Below are 25,307 nucleotides of genomic sequence, written 5' to 3' on the forward strand. Positions count from 1 at the left end.
AATAGCGACTCTCTAGGGGAGTGGAAGAAGTAGAACAAGCGAGTGACGTTCTATTATTAACACGAGGACCAACGGAGTGCCCCAGAGTTGGTGCCCTCTCGTTACTTTTTTGTTCCATTCTCTTCTTCCCGCAGCCCAGAGTCTTTTCCGCTGCGGGGAGAGCTTTGTCTGCTGTCTCTCATTTCGCCAAGATAGCACCAGCAGGCCGAAGCAGCATAGCCAAGCTTTGTACTCGTAACGGGCAGATGTTGTTACAGACATATTATGACACCCTACGATGTTTACTTAATCTAAGACCCAGATATTCAAAGGACATCTGAGCCTTCCGTTCGCGTACACTGTGTGATCAAAAGTACCCGGATACCTCGCTGAAAATCACTTACAAGTTTGTGGCGCCCTCCATCGGTAACGCTGGAATTTAATATCGTGTTGGCCACCGTTAACCTTGATGACAGCTTCGGCTCTCGCAGGCATACGTTTAGTCAGGCGCTGGGAGATCTCTTGGGGAATGGCAGCCCATTCCTCACTGAGGAGAGGTATCGGTGTCGGTCGGTGAGGCCTGGCACGAAGTCGGCGTTCCAAAAACATGCCAAAGGTGTTCTATAGATTCAGGTTATGACTCCGTGCAGGCCAGTCAATTTCAGGGATGTTACTGTCGTGTAGTCACTCCCCCACAGGCCGTGCATTATGAACAGGTGCTCGATCGTGTTGAAAGATGTAATCGCCATCCCTGAATTGCTCTTCGACAGTGGGAAGGAAGAAGCTGCTTAAAACATCAATGTAGGTTTGTGCTGTGATAGTGTCACGCAAAACAACAAGGGGGACAAGCCCCCCTCCATGGAAAACATGACCAAACCATACGTCATCGTCTACGAATTTTACTGTTGGCACTACAAGATGACGTTCACTGGGCATTCGCCATACCCACACCCTGCCATCGGACCGCCACATTGTGTACCGTGATTCATCACTTCACACAACGTTTTTCAACTGTTACAAAAAAGTAACGAGAGGGCACCAACTCTGGGGCACTCCGTTGGTCCTCGTGTTAATAATAGAACGTCACTCGCTTGTTCTACTTCTTCCGCTCCCCTAGAGGGTCGCTATTTTTAGTTTCGCGTGAATGAAATTCTCCTGCTAGGTCAGTTGACGAAACGGGCAGTTTGCCACAAGCGTTTCTGTCTGCACAGTAGCTGTTTATGGAAGATGTAAATGGCGTCGTTTGGCATTTATCGGCATGATGTGTGTGGCTGACGATCAGCCGCTCGGCCGCAAAATCCAAGTTTTCTCACCTCCCGCGTAACTGTCATAGTACTTGCAGTGGATCCTGATGCAGTTTGGAATTCCTGTGAGATGGTCTGGATAGATGTCTGGCTATTACACATTACGACCCCTCTTCAACTGTCGGCGGTCTCGGTAAGTCAACAGACGAGGTCAGCATGTACGCTTTTGTGCTGTACGTGTCCCTTCACGTTTCCACTTCACTATCACATCGGAAACAATGGACCTAGATATGTTTAAGAGTGTGAAAATCTTGCGTAGAGACTTCTGACACAAGTAACACTCAATCACCTGACCACGTTCGAAGTCCGTGAGTTCCGTGGAGCGCCGCACTCTGCTCTCTCACGACGTCTAATGACCACTGAGGTCGCTGATGTGGAGTGTCTGACAGATGGTGGCACCAAAATGCACCTAATATGAGAAACGTGTGTTTCTGGGGGTGTCGGGATACTTTTGATCACATAGTGTACCTAGCGAGCAGTACTACTAGACAACAGTCTTTATCAGCCGGGAAATTGCCAGATCGGAACGGGAATAAATAGATGTGTTGTACATGTACAGACAAACAAATAATACAATTTCAGAAAAATTGGATGATTTATTCAAGAAAAAAGGAATTCACACTACGGGGCGTCAATAACGCGTTGGTCTACTTCTGGCCCTTATGTAAGCAGTTATTCGGCTTGGCACTGATTGACACGGTTGTTGGGTGTTGTCGTGAGAGATATCGAGCCAATTCTGTCCAACTGGCGTGTCAGATCGTCGAAATCCCAAGGTGACTGGTGGGCCCCGCACATAATGCTCCAACATTTCTCAATTGAGGAGTGCTCCGACGGCCTTGTTGGTGAAGACAGGGTTTGGCAAGCACGAAGACAAGCAATAGCAACTCTCCTCGAGTGCTGGTGGGCAGTATCTTGCTTAAATGCAAACCCAGGATGGCCTGCCATGAGGGCCAACAAAACGGGTCGTACAGTGTCGACGACTTAACCGCTGTGCTGCAATGACGCCGCGGATGACAACGAGAGAGATCCTCCTATGAAAAGAAGTGGCACCCACAAACCATCACTGCTGGTTGTCGGGCTGGTTGGTGGACTACCGTCAGGTTTGTATCCCACCACTTTGCCCTCTGGTCATCGAGGTTCAGTTCGAAAAGGAACTCATCACTAAAGGTAATTCTGCTCCAGTCGATGAGATTCTAGGCCGCCCCATTCTTCGTGGTGCGTTCTTTTTTCTTTTTTTTTTTTGTCTTATTAGAGCGTGCTGTCGACTTAGATTCGCCCGTGAAGAACACCTTGTACCATCGTTGCACGCTCCAGCTTTTATGTTTCTTTGGCCACAGTAGTAGTTTCACATTTTGTTTGTGCAATTAAGTTTTCGTCCGCTGTACGCCAGTTTAAACCTTGTTTATGAAGACGGTGTTTCACTCTTCAGCCAGCGACTGGAGCTGCTCGCATTCTGTGTACTTCCTCTAGGATTTCAGGTGCAGTACGAGTCCTCTTACTGTGGGGCGGCGGGTGGAATTATTGTGTTGTTGTATAAATGTTTGAATGAATGTAGAAACACTTCCCGGCCGATTAACCATATGAGGGGCGGCGGGTGGAATTAATTGTTATATATATAAATGTTCCTATTATTTAGAATGTTATTTATGCTGTCTTTCGCCGTTCTCAACACTGGGTCTCTAACTACAATATTGGCAACCAGAAAGTGATTAACAAAACGTGAAGCCTGTAATTAGAATTCCTAGTGCCCACTTCATCTCAGAATACAATTATAGTTACAGCTTATAGCTCTGATGAATTAGGAGATTGTCTGCGATTTATAATCAAAAACGGTCGTGAAAAAACGTTCTGTATTCTGAAAGTCACAGATGAAAACAAAAGAATCCACACAATCTAACTAACAGAGCAGTTCAGAGTCTAATGCGCTGATGCAATTATAAATGTCCAAATTAAATGTTTAAATGAATGCTCGCCATAATTTGATGATTTGTTTCATCAAACGCCACGCTAAATAATGGTAGAATGTTTGTCCCGCGGCGGCACGTGAAAATACGACATACGCAAACTGAAGCTAGATAATGAAAGTCATCCCAGAATTAACACTTCACTCAAAAATGATTTCATGGTTACGCATATCTCGAGTAACTTAATACGGCATCCGAGGCTGTTTATAGCAATGATACCGACGCGACACGCGACGCGACTCCCGACACAGATGGCGTGCCATTCAGCGTCTGGAGAGAACTGGGGCCTTGCTTCCTCGCGCAGCGTTCTTATATATAAAGCCGCGGTGCGGACGGCTAAGGGAACGCCTGATCAAATCGGCTCTCCCGAATAGCCGCTGGGCTAGTAATGCACCACATTAAGTTATTGAATAAATCATAGCTCCTTTTGCTGATGACCGATGAAGCTCTCAATTTAAATGCACATCCAGCACACAGGTAAGTAATCATGATAAAAGTTTGACGTGGCTAAGTTAAATATTTTGGGCGAGAGAATTAATTTAATTGCACTGCACGCAGTAGACGAGCTCTGAACTTGCCCTTTGGAGATATGCTATCGCTATAGTTTTATAGTTATTCAAATGAAACTTATCACATCTTTATGGTTATAGCGGATCTCCATTCTACTTAAATATAAACATCCTAGCCTTATTTATTAGCCTACTTAATCTATCTTGCTTCCTTAAGTTTTAAGACAAAAACCAGAAAATTATGAATTTCAACTAAGATCTTAATTTGTGAGATCCAAAGTACTGTTTCTATTAAATTATTATTGAAAAGGAATCTAAGTATAAATTTTTAAATGTCTAGCTCTTTTCTGTTGCGCCAATGATTTTTACAGATAAACGTCCAAATTTCGAAAATGGTTAAAGTTATTGAACTGACATTCAACACATGTTGATTTAGTATTACTCCTGACATGCTAGAACCGTTTCAGGTTATTTATTTGATTTTTAATGTATTGCGCAACATTTATGACGTCAGAGCTAGTTACAGTGGACTAGGCTGGCACACAATGGAAAGACGGATGAGAATTTATTACGGCGTGAGTAGGCTGCTTCCCTACATTACGTTTACTCGGTACTGTATGATATTACTCGAAGTCTTCCAGATCGCGAAACTCTTGCAATGGCGACAGTTTGCTTGAATCGCTGCAACATCAGCTTTTGTTGCTACTGTTTTACCAGAATAACCTTTCTGATGCAGAGCTACAGTTACACCGCGTTTTTCAATTCCCGTCTCCTGCAGCCGGCCCATTAAAAGATAATATGGTATAAACCTGATCAGGTGTATAAACACATTGCTAGATGCAGACACTGTAATGTAAACTAATGCGAACTGATTGCAACACAGACAGCTGAAAGAATGAGACCTGTTTGAACAGAACCGTGTTGGGCAAAGGTACGTCAGTACCCCTCTAGGCTATCAACCAGTCAGATAGACAGCAGAGGCGTCCATCTTTCTGATTGGAGGTTGGATGGACTTCGGCCCTTCACTTGTGTAGTAAAATGGTACATCTTCAGCCCTCCTTCCGATGTCATTTATAATATGGCTAGCAGTTTCGGTGCTTCAGTGCAACATCTTCAGCCTGTAACTGACGCTGAGGGGGGTTAACTCCAATCGTATACGCTATTCATGAGTGGCCAACATTCATGAACTTGGTTTCGCAGATTATCTGTAACAACGATGTTGTGTCTCTAGCCGTCAGCTACCACCACCATCGTTGGCCGGCCGAACGTTTCTAGGCGCATCAGTCTGGAACCGCGCGACCGCTACGGTCGCAGGTTCGAATCCTGAATCGGGCATGGATGTGTGTGATGTCCTTAGGTTAGTTAGGTTTAAGTAGTTCTAAGTTCTAGGGGACTGATGACCTCAGATGTTGAGTCCCATAGTGCTCAGAGCCATTTGAACCATTTTTGAACCACCATCGTTGTTGTAGGTAATCTGCGAAAACTAGTTCATAGATGTTGGCCACTGATAAATCGTATAAGCAAGTGGAGTTAACCCCCTCAGCGTCAGTTAAGGCCTGAAGATGCTTGCACTGAAGCACCGAAACTGGTTGTCACAAAATAAATAACACCGTAACGACGACAGCAGGTGTCACATTTTATTACGCGTTTACACTTGTTTTATTTTCAGAATGAGGATATGATAGGATATTTAAAGCTAAATCGCTGTTTTAACCACAAATCCAAAGTTTTTATGAGTAACGGAAAACTTTTGATTGGTAGTTTAACTTGTTATTATTATAAATAATATGTGGAAATGAGACCAAGTTTAGCAAACTTCTGATATTATGGGTGCAGATTGTATATAATTCGGCAGGGTTAAAAAAAAGCAAGCCTGTGTTTTATGTAAGTCTGCGGGCTTTCGTAGCCGTTGTCACTGCAGTCAAAATCTTCTGGGTTATTAGGCCGCGTCATGTTTCTTCTAAAATGTTCGACGTTTCGACCCCTCTGCTGGGATCTTCCTCAGGATCTTTTGGTGTTCACTACTGCTAGAACACTGTCAGAGACGAGTGTCGCGTCCACTTATAAAGGGGGAGTTTTCTGGCGTTCGTGTTGGAGAAGTGATAGTATTGGTTAAAATTCATATGGCTACCATTGGTGGGTCATAGTCATAGGCTAATATTCCCGCTCTGCTCCCCCTTTATAAGTGGACGCGACACTCGTCTCTGACAGTGTTCTAGCAGTAGTGAACACCAAAAGATCCTGAGGAAGATCCCAGCAGAGGGGTCGAAACGTCGAACATTTTAGTAGAAGCCTGTGTTATTCTACTAAAACGAGCAAAAATATGTTCATCCAGAATACAAATTTCTGGTTGTGAAACGAGGATGATGAAAACATCCGTGAATAGCTGCATAACGATGTTTGTAAAGCGGGATTAGAACAGCTATATGACGCGGATATAGTTAAGAAAATGTGTTCGGTAGAAGAAGAGGGTAAAGACGAGGCGATAAAAGAAACCGAGAACCCGTTATCAGGGACACTGAAATACGTTGATCTGTTATTTGAATATGTAGAAGAATTGACTGTACCTTAGTTCTGACCCTCCAGAAAATGACAACCGTGCATTAAAAAACAAAACAAAAAAACCGCATTGTTTTACTTGAAGGTCAATAGGAGACGAGACTGTGATTTCTGGCAGTGGATGTTCGTTTCCCCATCTCGTTTAACACCGTCTGTCATACCCCCGAAAAGTAAGGCTTACGGTCACGCGGTGACTTTGATTCAACAGACAAGGGTGTCGGGGTGTCGCAAGCAGACACTGTAGTCAGCAGCGCTAGCAGTTCAACGTGCACGTAGGAGCGAGCCTTACCTTATTAGGAACGAGGCGCTATCAGCTAGCTGTCAGTCGCCCCTACGAGCAGCCCAGAGCCATCGCTGGCTGAATCCGCAGCCTTCTTCAGCAGGAACTTCTGCAAGCAATGACAAAAAAAAAAGAGGTCAATGTTAGCTAACGGCATGTGGACACAGATTCTGCTAAACGCTCAGGAGCCTTGACGTCATCCACTCAGAGCTAATGGTGCGTCACCGGATGTCGTTACGGAGCAAAAAACAAAACGCTCTACAGCGGACTCACTACGTGTATTGTGGTACTCTTCGCGTGAGGATAATAGAGGACAATAGCGTCTGCATACGGCATTCTGACGTAAAACTTTGAAGGACAAGGGCACGTTTTCCAAAGTGTAGAATCATTTTAAACTGCGGTCATTACACGGAGCAGACGAGTCGAAACCTCGCTGTAACTGTCACGTAAGGTCTATAATGTGAAGTCGCGTACAGCATGAACTCCTACCTCAAGGTAACCCATGTGAACAGTTTTTCGGTGACAAGTGGCCCGTATTGATTCTGACCGTCATGTATCCCCCCCCCCCAAAAAAAAATAGTAACCACAAGGTATGGAGAGAAAATTCCTTAATATAGACGTGAACTAGAATGACAGTGCGGCTGCTCCCGGCGGAGGTTCGAGTCTTCCCTCGGGCATGGGTGTGTGTGTGTGTTTGTCCTTAGGATAATTTAGGTTAAGCTGCATGTAAGCTTAGGGACTAATGACATTAGCAGTTAAGTCCCATAAGATTTCACACACACTTAAACTTTTTTTTTTTTTTTTTTACTAGGATGAGATTTTCACTCTGCAGCGGAGTGTGCGCTGATATGAAACTTTCTGGCTGATTAAAACTTTGTGCCGGCCCGAGACTCGAAATCGGGACCTTTGCCTTTCGCGGGCAACTGCTCTACCAACTGTGCTACCCAAGCACGAACCCAAGCACGACTCACGCCCCGTCCTCACAGCTTTACTTCCGCCAGTACCTCGTCTCCTACCTTCCAGGCTTAGCCACAGCCTGGGGGATGTCTCCAGAATGAGATTTTCACTCTGCAGCGGGTGTTATGCGACTACAGTCTATAGTTTACAGAAGACTTCCGGATAGCGAGTAAGCTGAAGTACGATCACTCGCCATTTTAGTTGATCCTACCAGTTGTGGTGTAGCTATACTCTTTGACGTTCACGTGATGCAACTAGGCAAATGCAACACACCGGTTACCATGCTATGTGCCTTAGTATGAAGTCGTTTGTGCTTTGAAATCGAATAGAAATTAGTGAAAAAAAAAGAAATACAGGAAGTTTAACGTAGTTGTGTAACTTAATGCCAAGCGGTCTAGACTGCGAGACTAGGACGTGAGACAAACACGCATCAAGTATGGACGGTGGTTTGGTACACTGGTCAAGGTGAGTGTGGCTTTTTGGTGGTCTGCCACGATCGTTTGGAGTGGAGCTTTCCAAGCTGCGTATCCTAACACTACGGGAGATCAAGTAGCTGCCTCAAGGATGGCGGGAGACTAGTAGAATCGTACTTGTAATGCTCGTCAAGCCCAGGTGAGTCATTGAATTCGTAATAATACTGAAAAATTTTGTATTTGTGGTTAATGTATAATTGTACTGTGCCTAGAAATCAACTATAAAAATCACTATTTTTTTGAAATATGGTTACTTACATCAGAATCTTTCTTTAATATTAGCGGAAGGCTGTCGTGAAATTTTATGTATTAGAAGGGTGTCGCCATATGGAAAAGTTTGGAAAGCACTGGTTTAGAGAAATATTGGGTTTGTCTCTAAGCTCCGCCTCAGAAAATACGACACACAAATACTTCAGAATACGGTAAGATTTACACACAGAAGGCATCATTCATTTATTAGCTACTTTCTTTTAGTCTGTTATCTGCGAGGATTGACTGAAAAGTAATGCCTCCACCTTGGTAACTCTTCAACAGTTGGCAACATTGGTATGCGGCAGGTACTGGCTTCTTCCGTACCCTCTTCTCTACAACTCCGGTTGGCGGGAAGCCTTAGCATTGAGCGGTTGTGTTGTTACAGCGTAAAGTATGGTACCCTGCGCAGACGGTCTGTCAATGCGATTTAAGCAACGTGCAGTCAGTCATTGAATTGTTGGTCACCCCAAAGGAGATTCATCACAGAATGAAAGCAGTTTATGGTGGTTGTGTTGGTGTGAGTACTGTGCGTCGTTGGGCGAATAAGTTTAAAGATGTTGAGACGGGTACATCTGACCTGCGTGACAAACAAAGAATTGGAAGTCTTGTGACAGCAACCACCGAGTTTCACAAGCAAAATGTTGAGGGATTGATTCAGGACGATCGTCGTATCACTCAGAGAGAAACTGCAAGCACAATCGGCATTTAACAAGAGCGTGTGGGTCACATTATTGCCTTGCTTGGCTATCAGAAGTTCTGTGCACGATGGATATCCCGGATGCTGACTCCTGCAATGAATGCACACAGACTTGAAATTTTCCAAGAACTCCTCTCGCGTTACGAGAATGAAGGTGACACCTTTTTCTGTTCAATTGTGACAGGAGACGAAACGTGCGTACACGGTACGACCCGGAGACGAAATGTGGTTACACGATTACGACCCGGAGACGCAGTGTCAGTCTGCGGAATATCGACACAAAGACTCGCCCCAGAAAAAGAAATTCAAGACGCAGCTCTCAGCTGGAACAATCATGGCCACAGTGTTCTGGGACGCAGATGGTGTTATCCATGTTGATTTCCTTGATCATGGAACAACAACAAATTCAGTGTTACATCACAACGCTGCGAAAACTGAAACGACGGCCAACAAGGGCTCGAAAGGAAAAGGGAAATGTTTCCCTGCAGCATGACAATGCCAAACCACACACTTCACGTGCCACTACAGCACAACTTCAGAAACTGAATCTCACTACTGTACGGCATCCTCCATACAGTCCAGATTTAGCACCGTCTTCTGACTCCCATCTGTTCCCGATATTGAAAGACGTTCCGCGGGGACATCATTATGCTTCTGATGAAGATGTTCAGAGAACTGTGAGGCTCTGGTTGCGGAAACAGAGTGTCGACTTCTTCCGTGACGGCTTCAGAAAACTTGTCCGTCGTTGACAGAAATGTATCCAGCTGACTGGTGATTATTTAGAAAAAGTGAATATTGGTAATTAAAGATCACATTCTAAGGATTATTTCGGCGTTTGATTTATTAAAATATTCCCATCCAAACCCAATTAACGGAGGTGGAGGCATTACTTTTCATTCAACCCTCGTATATAAAAAAAACAGACCGAATGTTGAACATGAACTGGCATGAATGAAGCACACACATAATGTTGTAAACATGATTTCAAATGTGTTAGTAATAACTAAGGATTATGCTGTTTAATGGGGGAAAACCTACGTAGAATAACTATATTAAGACAAATAATAGCAATAATAATAATTATTATAATTATAATTATAATTATAATAATATACATACCCACACATAATAACACATTTGCTATATAAGGATGATCTAAAACTACTGGCAGCAACAAATCAATAACACAACCAATTACTAAAGATAACAGAAGTATTCAGCAATGATATAAATATGGTTTTTGGAACAGGCGAATGTAATAAAAATAGCATAGTCAAGGGAAAACACACTAAACAAGAAGATTACATATTGGATAACCACACCGACTGCATAGAAGCGATGGAAAAAACAGGATGCCTATAAATATCTAGGACACAGAAAAAAGAATAGGAATAGATAATACAAATATTAAAGAAGAACTAAAAGAAAAATATAGACAAAGACTAACAAAAATACTGAAAACAGAATTGACAGCAAGAAACAAGACAAAAGCTATAAATACTTATGCTATACCAATATTGACCTACTCATTTGGAGTAGTGAAATGAGAGTAACACAGACCTAGAAGCACTGAATACACTTACACGATCACAATGCCACAAATATAGAATACATCACATACATTCAGCAACAGAAAGATTCACATTAAGCAGAAAGGAAGGAGGAAGAGGATTTATCGACATAAAAAACCTACATTATGGACAGGTAGACAACTTAAGAAAATTCTTCATAGAACGAGCAGAAACTAGCAAAATACACAAAGCAATCACTCATATAAATACATCAGCTACACCATTGCAATTTCATAACCACTTCTACAACCCTTTAGATCACATAACATCAACAGATACGCAGAAAGTAAATTGGAAAAAGAAAACACTACATGGCAAGCACCCGTATCATCTAACACAGCCACACATCGATCAAGACGCATCCAACACATGGCTAAGAAAAGGCAATATATACAGTGAGACGGAAGGATTCATGATTGCAATACAGGATCAAACAATAAACACCAGATATTACAGCAAGCGTATAATTAAAGATCCCAATACCACAACATATAAATGCCGACTTTGCAAACAACAAATAGAAACAGTAGATCACATCACAAGAGGATGTACAATACTAGCAAGTACAGAATACCCCAGAAGACATGACAATGTAGCAAAAATAATACATCAACAACTTGCCATACAACATAAACTAATAAAACAACACGTTCCCACATACAAGTATGCACCACAAAATGTACTGGAGAATGATGAATACAAATTATACTGGAACAGAACCATTATAACAGATAAAACAACACCACATAACAAACCTGGCATCATACTCACCAATAAAAAGAAGAAATTAACACAACTAATCGAAATATCCATACCCAATACAACAAATATACAGAAGAAAACAGAAGAAAAAATTGAAAAGTACATCCAACTGGCTGAGGAAGTCAAGGACATGTGGCATCAGGATAAAGTTGACATTATACCAATTATACTATTAACTACAGGAGTCATACCACACAATATCCACCAGTACATCAACGCAATACAGCTACATCCAAACATATATATACAACTACAGAAATCTGTAATTATTGATACATGTTCAATTACCCGAAAGTTCCTAAAGGCAATGTAACATATACCGTACAGTTAAAAGGAAGTCACGCTTGATCAAGGTCCGCGTCACTTTCCATTTTTAACCAGACATAACGTCTGAGACAGGAAAGAGAAATAATAATAATAATAGTAACTAAAAAATCGGAATACTACGATTTGGCCATATGGAGCACAGATATCTGTTCATACGTAATCCAGAACGCACACTACTCGTCTGTTACACAATGCGGCACTGTTATGTCACAAATTTTGTAACAATTCTGAACTACACTACTACGACACTGTACTACACAGCAGTACAGTACTTGGTATTAGAACCAGGCTGGATCTCTCGTTCGTCTGGATGGTTAGCCTCTGACGTGCTGAGGTGCAACTCAGGATTCATAGGGGCTGCGCTGCTGTGCCACCCAAGATGTACAGATTGGGAGGTGGCTGTCAGGGTCTCAGGAAGTCCTCTCTACTCCTCCCCGAGACTCATCTCCTCCCTGCTTCCAGGAGGTGGGCGTTCTGCCGTGACCCGTCTCGCTATCATGATACAAGGCACGTTCGTGGTTCTCTCGCGGCCATGAAAACGGCTTGCATTTCGTAAGCTGATATCTTAACTGTGGAAGAATTCAGTTCCTCATTCCTTATTAAGTTATAGACTGTTGCATTTCCAAATGCCTTCCTGTCCTGATCTGTAACATCTTGTTTACTGGCATAGTCCCAGACGATGTGATCCGAGGAACCGATTGCTCCAGATTCACAAGTGTCTGTGGTGCGCGGTCCTATTTTCTAACAAGGGAACCTCCCCATCGCACCCCCCTCAGATTTAGTTATAAGTTGGCACAGTGGATAGACCTTGAGAAACTGAACACAGATCAGTCGAGAAAACAGGAAGAAGTTGTGTGGAACAATAAAAAAAAAGAAAGCAAAATATACAAACTGAGTAGTCCATGCTCAAGATAGGCAACATTAAGGACAGTGCTAGCTAGCATAGTAGCGCTGTGGTACTGTGGTTAGCGTGAGCAGCTGTAGGACGAGAGGTCCTTGGTTCAAGTCTTCCCTCGAGTGAAAAGTTTAATTTTTTATTTTCAGACAATTATCAAAGTTCAGGCACACACACACACACACACACACACAATCAACTTCGCTCTCCAAAGTTCCAGGACATGTTCAGATTTGCTTGGACATATGCAGGATTTGACGGTGTACACACGGCAAAATTTGAAAACGTTAAAAACATATGTTTTGACAGAGCACAGGGAAAACTGTGCGACTGTGAAACTGTTGCATTAATTTGTTGCAGTTTATGAGACAAACTCTTGTGATTTCATCACTTTTTTGGGAGTGATTATCACATCCATAAGAAAACCTAAATCGGGCAAGGTAGAAGAATCTTTTTACCCATTCGCCAAGTTTACAAGTTAGGTGGGTCGACAACATATTCCTGTCATGTGTCGTATAGAATATATCAGACGTGTTTTCCTGTGGAGGAATCGGTTGACCTATGACCTTGCGATCAAATGTTTTCGGTTCCCATCGTCTACTAATCGCACGGTTTTGCGGCGCGGTCGCAAAACATAGACACTAAACTTATTACAGTGAACAGAGACGTCAATGAACGAACGGACAGATCATAACTTTGCGAAAATAAAAAATTAAAATTTTCAATAGAGGGAAGACTTGAACCAAGGACCTCTCGTTCCACAGCTGCTCACGGTAACTACGAGAACACGGCGCTCCTGAGCTCACACTCTCCTTGATGTTGCATATCTTTGGCATGGACTACTCAGTTTGCATATTTTACTTATTTTTTTCACAGTTTCACACAACTTCTTCCTGTTTTCTCGACTGATCTGTGTTCAGTTTTTCAAGGCCTATCCACTGTGCCAACTTATAACTAAATCTGAGGGGGGTGCGATGGGGAGGTTCCCTTGTAAGTAGCTGGATACAGAACCATTCCCGACAGGTAGTGTACAGCTCCCTTGGTCCGAAGCAAGTATGTCATTCATGGTCTTTCTTTTATGTTAGGAAGGAACTGGTAGGTTCTCCTCCCCGTTTCTGCCCTATCCCAGATTTGTTGCCATTCTCCGTCAATACGTTCACTGTTTCCCTCCCTTAGTTTAACTGACTACTGTGGCGACAGAAATGGCATCGCGGGCATAATTGCCAAATAATGGAGACCGTGCAAAGCGATAAGCGCTTGGGAGCGAGTGAGGTGACGTAGCATTTCAGACACTAGACTGGCGTTCGGGAGAATCGGTGTTTGAATCTGCACTCCGCCACCCTACATTCGGTTTTCCACAACGATTCATTCAACAAGGTCACGACCGATATACTGACTTATTTTTGACTCACTTACAAGGGGAGGCCGCCAATTGGGAAATTCAGATTCGATTCATACTGCGCATAATTAAAGCTCATGGCCAGAGGTGTAATGTGGCAAAGCACCTAGATGCACTTCTCAGCCATTGTCGAGAAAATCGACAGTTAAAAGAAACCGTTGCGGTGAAATACTCTCTACGATTAATAATTTTCTACAACGTCGTGGCGCAGCGGTAAGCGCTAGAGTTCGTAATTCGAAGGTCGCCGGTTCGAATCTCGCGCCATGCAATTTTTTTTTTATTATTAGTTTTTTGTAATTCAAATATATATATATATATATATATATATATATATATATATATATATATATATAAACTATTAATGAATTGCTTATGCATGTTGGTGAAGGCAGATCGCTCTCCAATTGTACCGCCTCCATTTTTCCGTTTGTTTAACAGGGTGTACCAAAGCTCTCCCGTCCGCACTGATTTTCGACGATGTTATAAGTTGCGCTAGGGACCGCATCTACCATCTTTCGAAGTTAGCAGGCAACCACGCTTTTATGCGGCGGCTCGTTTCGGCCCATTCAACATCTGTCCTTCAAGTGTAACAAGCGAGTAACGGAGTTTATATTTCATACCTGCCACAGCAAGTTTGTGTTCGTGGGGTCTCTATTCTAATTCGAACGTTTGACTTACGCTATACGTATTCGTTTCGGAATATCGTTTCTACGTCTTCCGTTAACTATACGTGGTTAACATTATGAAGATAATTAATAACATTTGTGAAATACAACTTTGTTTGCGGAAAACATAATGATGTTCGAAGTCGCCAGTTTTTCCACGACAAACGACTTTCAACAACTTATTATATGCATAATTGTTGCAACTGATTACCGGGAATTTTTTTATATATATATATATATATATATGAATTACAAAAAACAAATACTAAAAAAAAAGGTAGCACCACGACGGTGTAGAAAATTAGTAATCGTAGAGAGTATTTCAACGCAACGGTTTCTTGTAACTGTCGATTTTCTCGACAACGGCTGAGAAGTGCATCTTGGTGCTTTGCCACAATATACCTCTGGCCATGAGCTTTTATTATGCGCAGTATGAATCGAATCTGAATTTCACAATTGGCGGCCTCCCCTTGTTAGTTATCCGTCACCTAAACATCGACGAGACGTTCAACTCTAAACATCGTTCCGCTTTTCCCTTCATATCTCCTTGGGACAGCTTGTACGCCCGCTGTGGCTCTACCATTTGTCTCTATTTCACCTTAACCCGTTCTTGAAATAATGTACCCTCAATTTGAGATTATGAACGGAGGGGTTAGTCTGTTGCATATGAGAGGGGCAAGGGAGGCGGGATGGAGAGGCAGACGAGACGAGGGGGCCAAGGTGCGAGTAATTATAGTTAGAGGTGGTGGTGGTGGAGGTGGTGCTGGGAGCAGCACCCGTAGCGGTGGTTACAGTCCTGTTAAGCTGTGTGTGAGCAACTCTGTAAGGTAAGCTATATACAGGGTTATTACAAATGATTGAAGAGATTTCACAGCTCTACAATAACTTTATTATTTGAGATATTTTCACAATGCTTTGCACACACATACAAAAACTCAAAAAGTTTTTTAGGCATTCACAAATGTTCGATATGTGCCCCTTTAGTGATTCGGCAGACATCAAGCCGATAATCAAGTCCCTCACACACTCGGTGCAGCATGTCCCCATCAATGAGTTCGAAAGCATCGTTGATGCGAGCTCGCAGTTCTGGCACGTTTCTTGGTACAGGAGGTTTAAACACTGAATCTTTCACATAACCCCACAGAAAGAAATCGCATGGGGTTAAGTCGGGAGAGCGTGGAGGCCGTGACATGAATTGCCGATCATGATCTCCACCACGACCGATCCATCTGTTTTCCAATCTCCTGTTTAAGAAATGCCGAACATCATGATGGAAGTGCGGTGGAGCACCATCCTGTTGAAAGATGAAGTCGGCGCTGTCGGTCTCCAGTTGTGGCATGAGCCAATTTTCCAGCATGTCCAGATACACGTGTCCTGTAACGTTTTTTTCGCAGAAGAAAAAGGGGCCGTAAACTTTAAACCGTAAGATTGCACAAAACACGTTTACTTTTGGTGAATTGCGAATTTGCTGCACGAATGCGTGAGGATTCTCTACCGCCCAGATTCGCACATTGTGTCTGTTCACTTCACCATTAAGAAAAAACGTTGCTTCATCACTGAAAACAAGTTTCGCACTGAATGCATCCTCTTCCATGAGCTGTTGCAACCGCGCCGAAAGTTCAAAGCATTTGACTTTGTCATCGGGTGTCAGGGCTTGTAGCAATTGTAAACGGTAAGGCTTCTGCTTTAGCCTTTTCCGTAAGATTTTCCAAACCGTCGGCTGTGGTACGTTTAGCTCCCTGCTTGCTTTATTCGTCGACTTCCGCGGGCTACGCGTGAAACTTGCCCGCACGCGTTCAACCGTTTCTTCGCTCACTGCAGGCCGACCCGTTGATTTCCCCTTACAGAGGCATCCAGAAGCTTTAAACTGCGCATACCATCGCCGAATGGAGGTAGCAGTTGGTGGATCTTTGTTGAACTTCGTCCTGAGGTGTCGTTGCACTGTTATGACTGACTGATGTGAGTGCATTTCAAGCACGACATACGCTTTCTCGGCTCCTGTCGCCATTTTGTCTCACTGCGCACTCGAGAGCTCTGGCGGCAGAAACCTGAAGTGCGGCTTCAGCCGAACAAAACTTTAGAGGTTTTCTACGTACCTGTAGTGTGTCGTGACCATATGTCAATGAATGGAGCTACAGTGAATTTATGAAATCGCTTCAATCATTTGTAATAGCCCTGTATTTATTCCACATGTCCGGAATCCATGTGTAACTATATGATAAGACGGACGAAGTACTGATGCAACACATTCCTGTTTTACACCTCTAAATTAAAGGAAATGCCGCCTGACTACGACTGAACTCAATATTACAAATAAGTAAAGCATAATTTGCTGCAAGGAAAGAGAAAAAACTCACAACTGACGACAATGAGCGCAAAAATCTACAACTTGAACAGTACTTGTTTCACAACAGGTATGGCTTTCCGAGGTAGGTGCACCCTTGAATCTAGCAAAGAAGTATCTATCCTTGGCTGATTTTATCCGGCGCTGAAAATGTAAAATGTGAAGGCTGGAGTCAGCTAGTGTTTCGCCAGACGGATTGTCATGCGAGATTCTGCACACGCCTGTATCACGTGCGGGCAGCGCCCATGCGGCAACATGAGAAGCCTGCTGAGGCACGGGTGATCATTTCGCCGCGTGTCAGCCGACCACTTCTCACGGATATCGCGTAAACAAAATGAGGCTACGTTCAGATGTAACGCGGGTTGTCGCGCGATCGAAATCAGGAGTAGGCATAGTTCAGATGAGCGTTGGAGGGCGCCTGTTGTCTCTTCGCCTCAGTCACTTGTGGTCGGCCGTGGAGGGTGCAGTTTGTCTGTGGTTCATTTGTGACGTGTAGATATGGAAAACGCACATACTGGGTCCAACCTGTTTTAAATAGCAGGCTTACTACAACTCTATCATTAAATTCCAAGCTATAGGACAACGAATCCAAATTACTCAGTTACTTGACGTTGTATATAAAATAGTTTAATCAGTTGCTTCAGTTTAGTCATGATGACATTTCACCAAACTCGAAAAAAAAAAAAAATTGCGCCACCCTAGTTCCCAGAACTCCTGAAGATAGACGTTGACTGTGGACATTGAATAATAGGCACAGTCCCTTTGACTGTTCAGAGATCACTAAACCCGGCCAAAGATGTAAACAACCATGCATTAGCAGCGCCTATTAGACGGAGGGGGTCCGACAGACGATCAATTCCAGTCATTCCACCAGGAAGGAGGTATACACCTCGTGTTGTCTGTAGTTCAGCCATGCCCACACGATCAATACCGCGGTCCAATCTCGCCGGCATTTTTAACTTATACTAGAAAGGGCTCTCGACAATGGCAGTGTCTAGGGGTCTCGGAATAAACCAAAGCGATGTTGTTCGGACATGGAGAAGATACAGAGAGACAGGAAGTGTCGATGACATGTCTCGCTCAGGCCGCCCAAGGGCTATTACTGCAGTGGAGGCCACCTACCTACGGTTTACGGCTGGGAGGAACCCTGTCAGCAACGTGTTGAATAATGCTTTTCGTGCAGCCACAGGACGTCGTTTTACAACTAAAACTGTGCGCATTAGGCTGCATGATGCGCAACTTCACCCCCGACGTCCATGGCGAGGTCCATCTTTGCAACCACGACACCATGCGGCGCGGTACAGACGGGCCCAACAACATGCCGAACGGACCGCTCAGTACTGGTATCACGTTCTCTTCACCGACGAGTGTCGCATATGCCTTCAACCAGACAATCGTCGGAGACGTGTTTGGAGGCAACCCGGTCAGGCTAAGCGCCTTAGACACACTGTCCAACAAGTGCAGCAAGGTGGAGGTTCCCTGATGTTTTGGCGTGACATTATGTGGGGCCGACGTACGCCGTTGGTGGGCATGGAACGCGTCGTAACTGCTGTACGATACGTGAATGCCGTCCTCCGACCGATGGTGTAACCATATCGGCAGCATATTGGCGAGGCATTCGCCTTCATGGACGATAATTCGCGCCCCCATCGTACACATCTTGTGAATGACTTCTGGATAACGACATTGCCCGATTAGAGTGGTCAGCATGTTCTCCTGACATGAATCCTATCGAACACGCCTGGGATGGATTGAAAAGGGCTGTTTATGGACGACATGACCCACCAACCACTCTGAGGGATCTACGCCGAATCGGCGTTGACGACTGGGACAATCTGGACCAACAGTGCCTTGATGAACTTGTGGACAGTATGCAAGAGGACGTGCTACAGGTATTATAGGTACCAGTGTGTACAGCAATCCGGACCACTACCTCTGAAGGTCTCGCTGTGTGGTTTTCATGAGCAATGAAAAGAGCGGAAATGATGTTTATGTTGATCTCTGTTCCAATCTTCTGTACAGATTCCGGAACTGTCGGAACCGAGGTGATGCTAAACTTTTTTTTGTGTGTGTATATCTCACTGGAGGAGAAACTCATTCTTACTTTAAAGTAAATATTTATTAGGTTTAGTTACACTTTCGATATAACTAGTAGCACTTGGAGCATATAACATCGTCCACTAGACGTAAATGTGAATTGCTCCGGGAAAACATTGTAAGAGCTGTGTTCACGAAGAGACTGATATAATCACAAAGATACATGGAACAAAATCTGGGAAGCATACCCTCTACCTACAACGAACTAACCAAATTACCCGTAGATGGAATTAGAACAAAATGCACTGACTATTTTTTTGAACGAAGGTACAGTCGATTGGCAAAGGACGGAGTGGCCGTGCGGTTCTAGGCGCTACAGTCTGGAGCCGAGCGACCGCTACGGTCGCACGTTCGAATCCTGCCTCGGGCATGGATGTGTGTGATGTCCTTAGGTTAGTTAGGTTTAATTAGTTCTAAGTTCTAGGGGACTGATGACCTCAGAAGTTAGGTCGGATTGTGCTCAGAGCCATCTGATTGGCAAAATCAAATAATATAGACGCAAAATCCACTCGCTATATTTCAGGAAAAATAATAGAAGAATTGGAATGGCAGTATCAAATGTAACTGAGCATGTCAACAATATGAGGGCACGTAGAATGATGTGAATCTGAACTTTTTTTATTCAAAAGTATTAATTGGCAATATTCTTCTTATTTTTCACTGTAATAATTGTATCTAGGAAATATCTCGACTAATTCCTCTTTATATTTATTTACTTCTGAAGCTGCAGGGTATGGACAAAAATATGAAAACATAACAAACACATTAGCACACCTAATACGGCCTAGGAAAACTGTTGGCGCTCAAAACAGTTTCCAGTCGTCTCGGTATGCGTCAGTACAGATCCTGCATGGTTTTCAGGGTAATCTTATACCATTGTTACAGTGAAATAGTGGCAAGCTGAGATGAGTGATAATGCGCTGTTCTCTCCAAAATAGACCACAAAGGCTCATCAATTCTCTGGAGGTCATTCTGCGAATAGTTGCTATGTTCTAGCGTTGCTACTAGTTATAGACAACCGCATCATCTGGGAACAGCCTTAAACAGCATCCGACGCTTTCTATAACATCACTTATATATATTGTAAACAGTAATGGTGCTTTCACACTTTCTTGAGGTGCTCCGGAAATTAACTTCAAATTCAAATGTCTCTGAGCACTATGGGACTTAACATCTACGGTCATCAGTCCCCTAGAACTTAGAACTACTTAAACCTAACTAACCTAAGGACATCACACAACACCCAGTCATCACGAGGCAGAGAAAATCCCTGACACCGCCGGGAATAATTAACTTCACATCTATCGATTTTGTTCCGTTAAGAGAGAGGCTTTGAGTTCGATCTGCAAGAAAGTCTTGAATCCAGTCGAAAATCTGCTCCCATACTCGGTAAGCACACATTTTGGTTTCCACTGAACGGCAGTGCGGGACAGTGTCAAACACCTTCCTGAAGTCAAGGAACACGACGTCAACCTGATCGCCGTTGTCTACAGGGCTATGGGTCTCATGGAGGTAACGAGCGAGTTGAGTTTCGCAAGATCACTATTTGCGGAATCCATGTTGACTTTTATAGAGGACATTTTCGTTCTCCAAAAAATGCCATAATATATGAGCATAAAACATGTTCCATAATGCTGCTGCAGACTGACGTCAACGATATAGGTTTACAATTACGTGCATCTGTCCTACACCATTCTTGAAAAAGGGAATGACCTGCGATTTTTCCGAGCAGCTAGGTACCATCCTTTGCTCCACCGACCCTCGAAACATGACTGATAGAAAGGGGAGCAAGTTCTTTCGTACAATCTCTATAAAATCCTACAGATATGCCTCTGGTCGTGAGGCCTTCCCACTACAGAGTGACTTAAAGCGATTGTAGTTGCTTTTCTATTCCGCGATCAGCAATCCCAGTATCTGCCATTTCGAAGTTCATACGATGATTGAAAGGAGGGATCGTATTAAGATCTTCTGAATTCAGTATTAACTTTTGTAACAAAGCCCTTTCCTTGGTAATTTCTAATCCGTTATCTCCCTGTTTTTCGCCTTTTCCGTTTTCTGATCGGCATCAGTTTGGTACTCGCGAATCGCGTATGCAGGCATGCGTCGCTTGACCTGCTTCTAGTGTAAATCCAGCTTTTTCAATGACTGTGTATACGAACTAGTCATTGGATGTCACCTGAGAAACAAAAACAGTTCCAAAGTGCTCCCAGTTGTCTAATAGCACAATGAATGTGCGTAGGGAGTTTAAAAGTTACGTACAAACAGCGAAATAACAGTAAACACATAGGCAAATCAGCGTTTGGAAGAAAGTAAAACACCATTATACGTACCCAGGGTTGACAGTACTGTACAATAGGGCACAAAAAAGGACGAAAACTAGCGTAGTCTACAATACGAATCGAACCATACAATTGAGTGCAGAACACCTAATGGTAGGTAGAGTACTGTGAGTAAGACATCATAATACCCTGTCGACACATTTGACGGAGCGCCAGTACAGCGACTGTGCTAACATCCGCAACCAAGTATCGCGCAGCCCTTCCTATAAACATATGCTTTTTTCGGAAAGCATGCGTTTCCAGACCCTTCTTTGCTGGACTTACTTTTGTTTCGATGACTACTACAATCTCTCAAAGTATTCGACACTTTTTTAGAACATCCTGTACGTGTCGTGTGTCTTCTTTAGGGAATTTCCGTAAAAACGACACCACACATGTAAAAAAATATACGCACCTTGAGGGCAAAGAATGATACCTTCACTTTTCGTTCGACCTCTTACGGGAACGAGTTGAGACTGCCAGTAATACGAATAATGGACAGGGAGCTCGACGTACGTCGTGTGCGACATACGGGAACTTGGGTCGGACGGGAAGCGTGCTCTGATAGCTGAAGTTGTTGAGGCCAGCGCTAGCGATAAGAAGGAAATCCAAGTCGAGTCCTGGTCCGGCGCAAATTTTCAGTTGTCACCCGTGCATTATGCCCGATTGCAGCTAATGTCAGAATTTGTCTTTCGTTACGTATTTCATTCAGTTCTGAAACTTCCTAGCAGATTAAAACTGTGTGCCGGACCGAGACTCGAACTCGGGACCGTTGCCTTTCGTGGGCAAGTGCTCTACCATCTGAGCTACCCAAGCACGACTCACGACCCGTCCTCACAATTTTACTTCCGCCAGTACCTCGTCTCCTACCTTCCAAACTTCACAGAAGTTCTCCTGCGAAACTTGCAGGACTAGTATTACTGGAAGAAAGGATATTGCGGAGACATGGCTTAGCCACAGCCTGGGGCATGTTTTGTCAGGTAGCCATACAGCAACAGCTGGTCAAAGTAACGAGCTATAGTAAGTTAAGGGTGTAGGACGTCAACCGGGCCGACTTGGAGCAGGAGAGGCATCACAGGACATTTTAATTTCCCTGTCTATACTTTTACAAATAAATTCATAAAACTTTGTCAGCATGACCAGGAAGGATTCAGGATTCACATTCACTACAGTGGAAGTTCGAAAACATAACAAAATTTTTTTACGTGTGAAATTTCAGCATTTTTTCACTCACTGCATTTGTTGCTATAGGTACACGTTTCTTCATAAGTTACAGAGATTCTTCGATGAATTTGGCACAGCATAGATACCATACTTACAGGGGTATGAAACTCTAGAATTTATTTAATTTATAAAAAAAACGAATGAACTGTTGAATTTTAAACTTCATGTTTAGGGAAAACACAAATTTTGTAGTTAATTACCTCAATTTTTACCAAAGTTTTTAATAGATTTGGAAAATTCTAGAGTTTCATATACCTTTAAGTATGGTTTGTATGCTGTACAAAATTCATTGAACCATCTCTCTTACTTATGAAGAAAAGAGTACCTATAGCAACAAATGCTGCCATTAGTAAGTGAAAAAAATTATGAAATTTTACATGTAAAAAAAATTACTTCGTTATGTTTTCGAACTTCCACTGCTCAGAGTGTCAATTCTGAATTTATTTGTAAAAGTATAGACATTGGAAATTAAAATGTCCTATGATGCCTCTCCTGCTCCAAGTCGGCCCGTTTGACGTCCTACCCCCCCTTAATTAATGTGAGGCGGAGACCTATGGGTAAGCAATGCCACAGGCTAATGGGTGCTTCTGAAAGACGAAGTGATGTTTCGAGTGTAATCTAAATTACTGTGAAAATGAAATATTTAACGGTATTCCTCTTTACGTAAAGTAACTACGTTCCTATCGCCTTCGACAGGATTTGCCGTAGGGCGTCAGCTGTTGTATGACGTAAGTAGCGGCAGAGGCGGCGGCGGAGAACGAGTGAAGGGGACCCGGGGTTTGGCGAGCTCGCCGGCGCGGCCTGCCGCAACGCTTTCTGCCACGGCCGACTGCGACAGAGCCACTACGCGGCCCGTGCTCGCCGCCACTCCCACCCCGCACAAGGACGCCTACTTTTCCCCGGCACGTCCGCCACAGTCAAGGAGAGCCCGTGTCCAGGCCGCCGCGGCTCGATACGGCACTCTGACGCGTGTCGCAGGTACTTAATACGAGGACTGACCACTCGCCTCAATACGGCTGGCCAATAGTCCAGCTTGGTTTCGAATCTCAAGTAGGGGCTGTTTTTGCAAGCCAAATTACGGGAATTCAGATCCGCCTACTATGCAAACAAACACTGTTTATGAATGCCAAAACAAGTTTCACCACCTTTGCACCGCCATCAGTAGGTGCTTTCACTGTTTTGTAAAATGCAGACAAGTATTAAGTACTAATTATTTTAAGGCCTGACATCTACACAAAAAGTCGACACAAGGAGACAAATAAAACACACCCAGACGCACAAAATGGTTCAAATGGCTCTGAGCACTATGGGACTTAACATCTATGGTCATCAGTCCCCTAGAACTTAGAACTACTTAAACCTAACTAACCTAAGGACATCACACAACACCCAGTCATCACGAGGCAGAGAAAATCCCTGACCCCGCCGGGAATCGAACCCGGGAACCCGGGCGTGGGAAGCGAGAACGCTACCGCAAGACCACCAACTGCGGACCCAGATGCGCGCGCACACACGCACACACACACGCGCGCGCGCACACACACACACACACACACACACACACACACACACACACACACACACACACACACAGAGCATCAATACTGTAACAAATCAAGGAGATGGTGTCCTGCTTTTCTTATACTACCCCATACACAACCGTTTTGGTCTTTCTTCTGGTACTTTATACATTACAAATACACCATGTTTATCTGAAATTGTCACAGTCTTGTTCCTGACGTTAATTTATAAGTTTTCATGTCACTGTTGCTCTCGATATAATTAGTTTGGATGGATGTATTTCATTTAAACATACACTACTGGCCATTAAAATTGCTACACCAAGAAGAAATGCAGATGATAAACGGGTATTCATTGGACTAGAACTGAATGTGATTAGATTTTCACGCAATTTGGGTGCATAGATCCTGAGAAGTCAGCACCCAGAGCAACCACCTCTGGTGGTAATAACGGCCTTGATACACCTGGGCATTGAGTCAAACACAGCTTGGATGGCTTGTACAGGTACAGTTACCCATGCAGCTTCAACACAATACCACAGTTCATCAAGAGTAGTGACTGGCGTATTGTGACGAGCCAGTTGCTCGGCCACCATTGACCAGACGTTTTCTATTGGTGAGAGATGTGGAGAATGTGCTGGCCAGGGCAGCAGTCGAACATTTTCTGTATCCAGAAAGGCCCGTACAGGACCTGCAACATGTGGTCGTGCATTACCCTGCTGAAATGTAGGGTTTCACAGGGATCGAATGAAGGGTAGAGCCACGGGTCGTAACACATCTGAAATGTAAGGTCCACTGTTCAGAGTGCCGTCGGTGCGAACAAGAGGCGACCGAGACGTGTAACCGATGGCACCCCATACCATCACGCCGGGTGACGCGCCAGTATGGCGATGACGAATACACGCTTCCAATGTGCGTTCACCGCGATGTCGCCAAACACGGATGCGACCATCATGATGCTGTAAACAGAACCTGGATTGATCCGAAAAATGCCGTTTTGCCATTCGTGCACCCAGGTTCGTCGTTGAGAACACCATCGCAGGCGTTCCTGTCTGTGATGCAGCGTCAAGGGTAACCGCAGCCACGGTCTCCGATCTGATAGTCCATGCTGCTGCAAACGTCGTCGAACTGTTGGTGCAGATGGTTGTTGTCTTGCAAACGTCCCCGTTTGTTAACTCAGGGATGGAGACGTGGCTGCACCAGCCGTTACA

General features: G+C 43.9%; 1 protein-coding gene across 2 annotated transcripts in view; it reads right to left on the reverse strand.

Moving 5' to 3' along the window:
- Positions 1–25,307, reverse strand: part of LOC124596421 (solute carrier organic anion transporter family member 5A1) — a 441,010-nt gene that overhangs the window by 210,635 nt on the left and 205,068 nt on the right. For both annotated transcript variants that reach the window (XM_047135553.1, XM_047135552.1), the window contains one exon: positions 6,605–6,704. The gene's annotated coding sequence lies outside the window, so the exon portion shown is untranslated. The remainder of the gene's footprint in view (positions 1–6,604; positions 6,705–25,307) is intronic.

This window comes from Schistocerca americana, chromosome 2, assembly GCF_021461395.2.
Source record: "Schistocerca americana isolate TAMUIC-IGC-003095 chromosome 2, iqSchAmer2.1, whole genome shotgun sequence".
NCBI classification, from domain to species: Eukaryota; Metazoa; Arthropoda; class Insecta; order Orthoptera; family Acrididae; genus Schistocerca; species Schistocerca americana.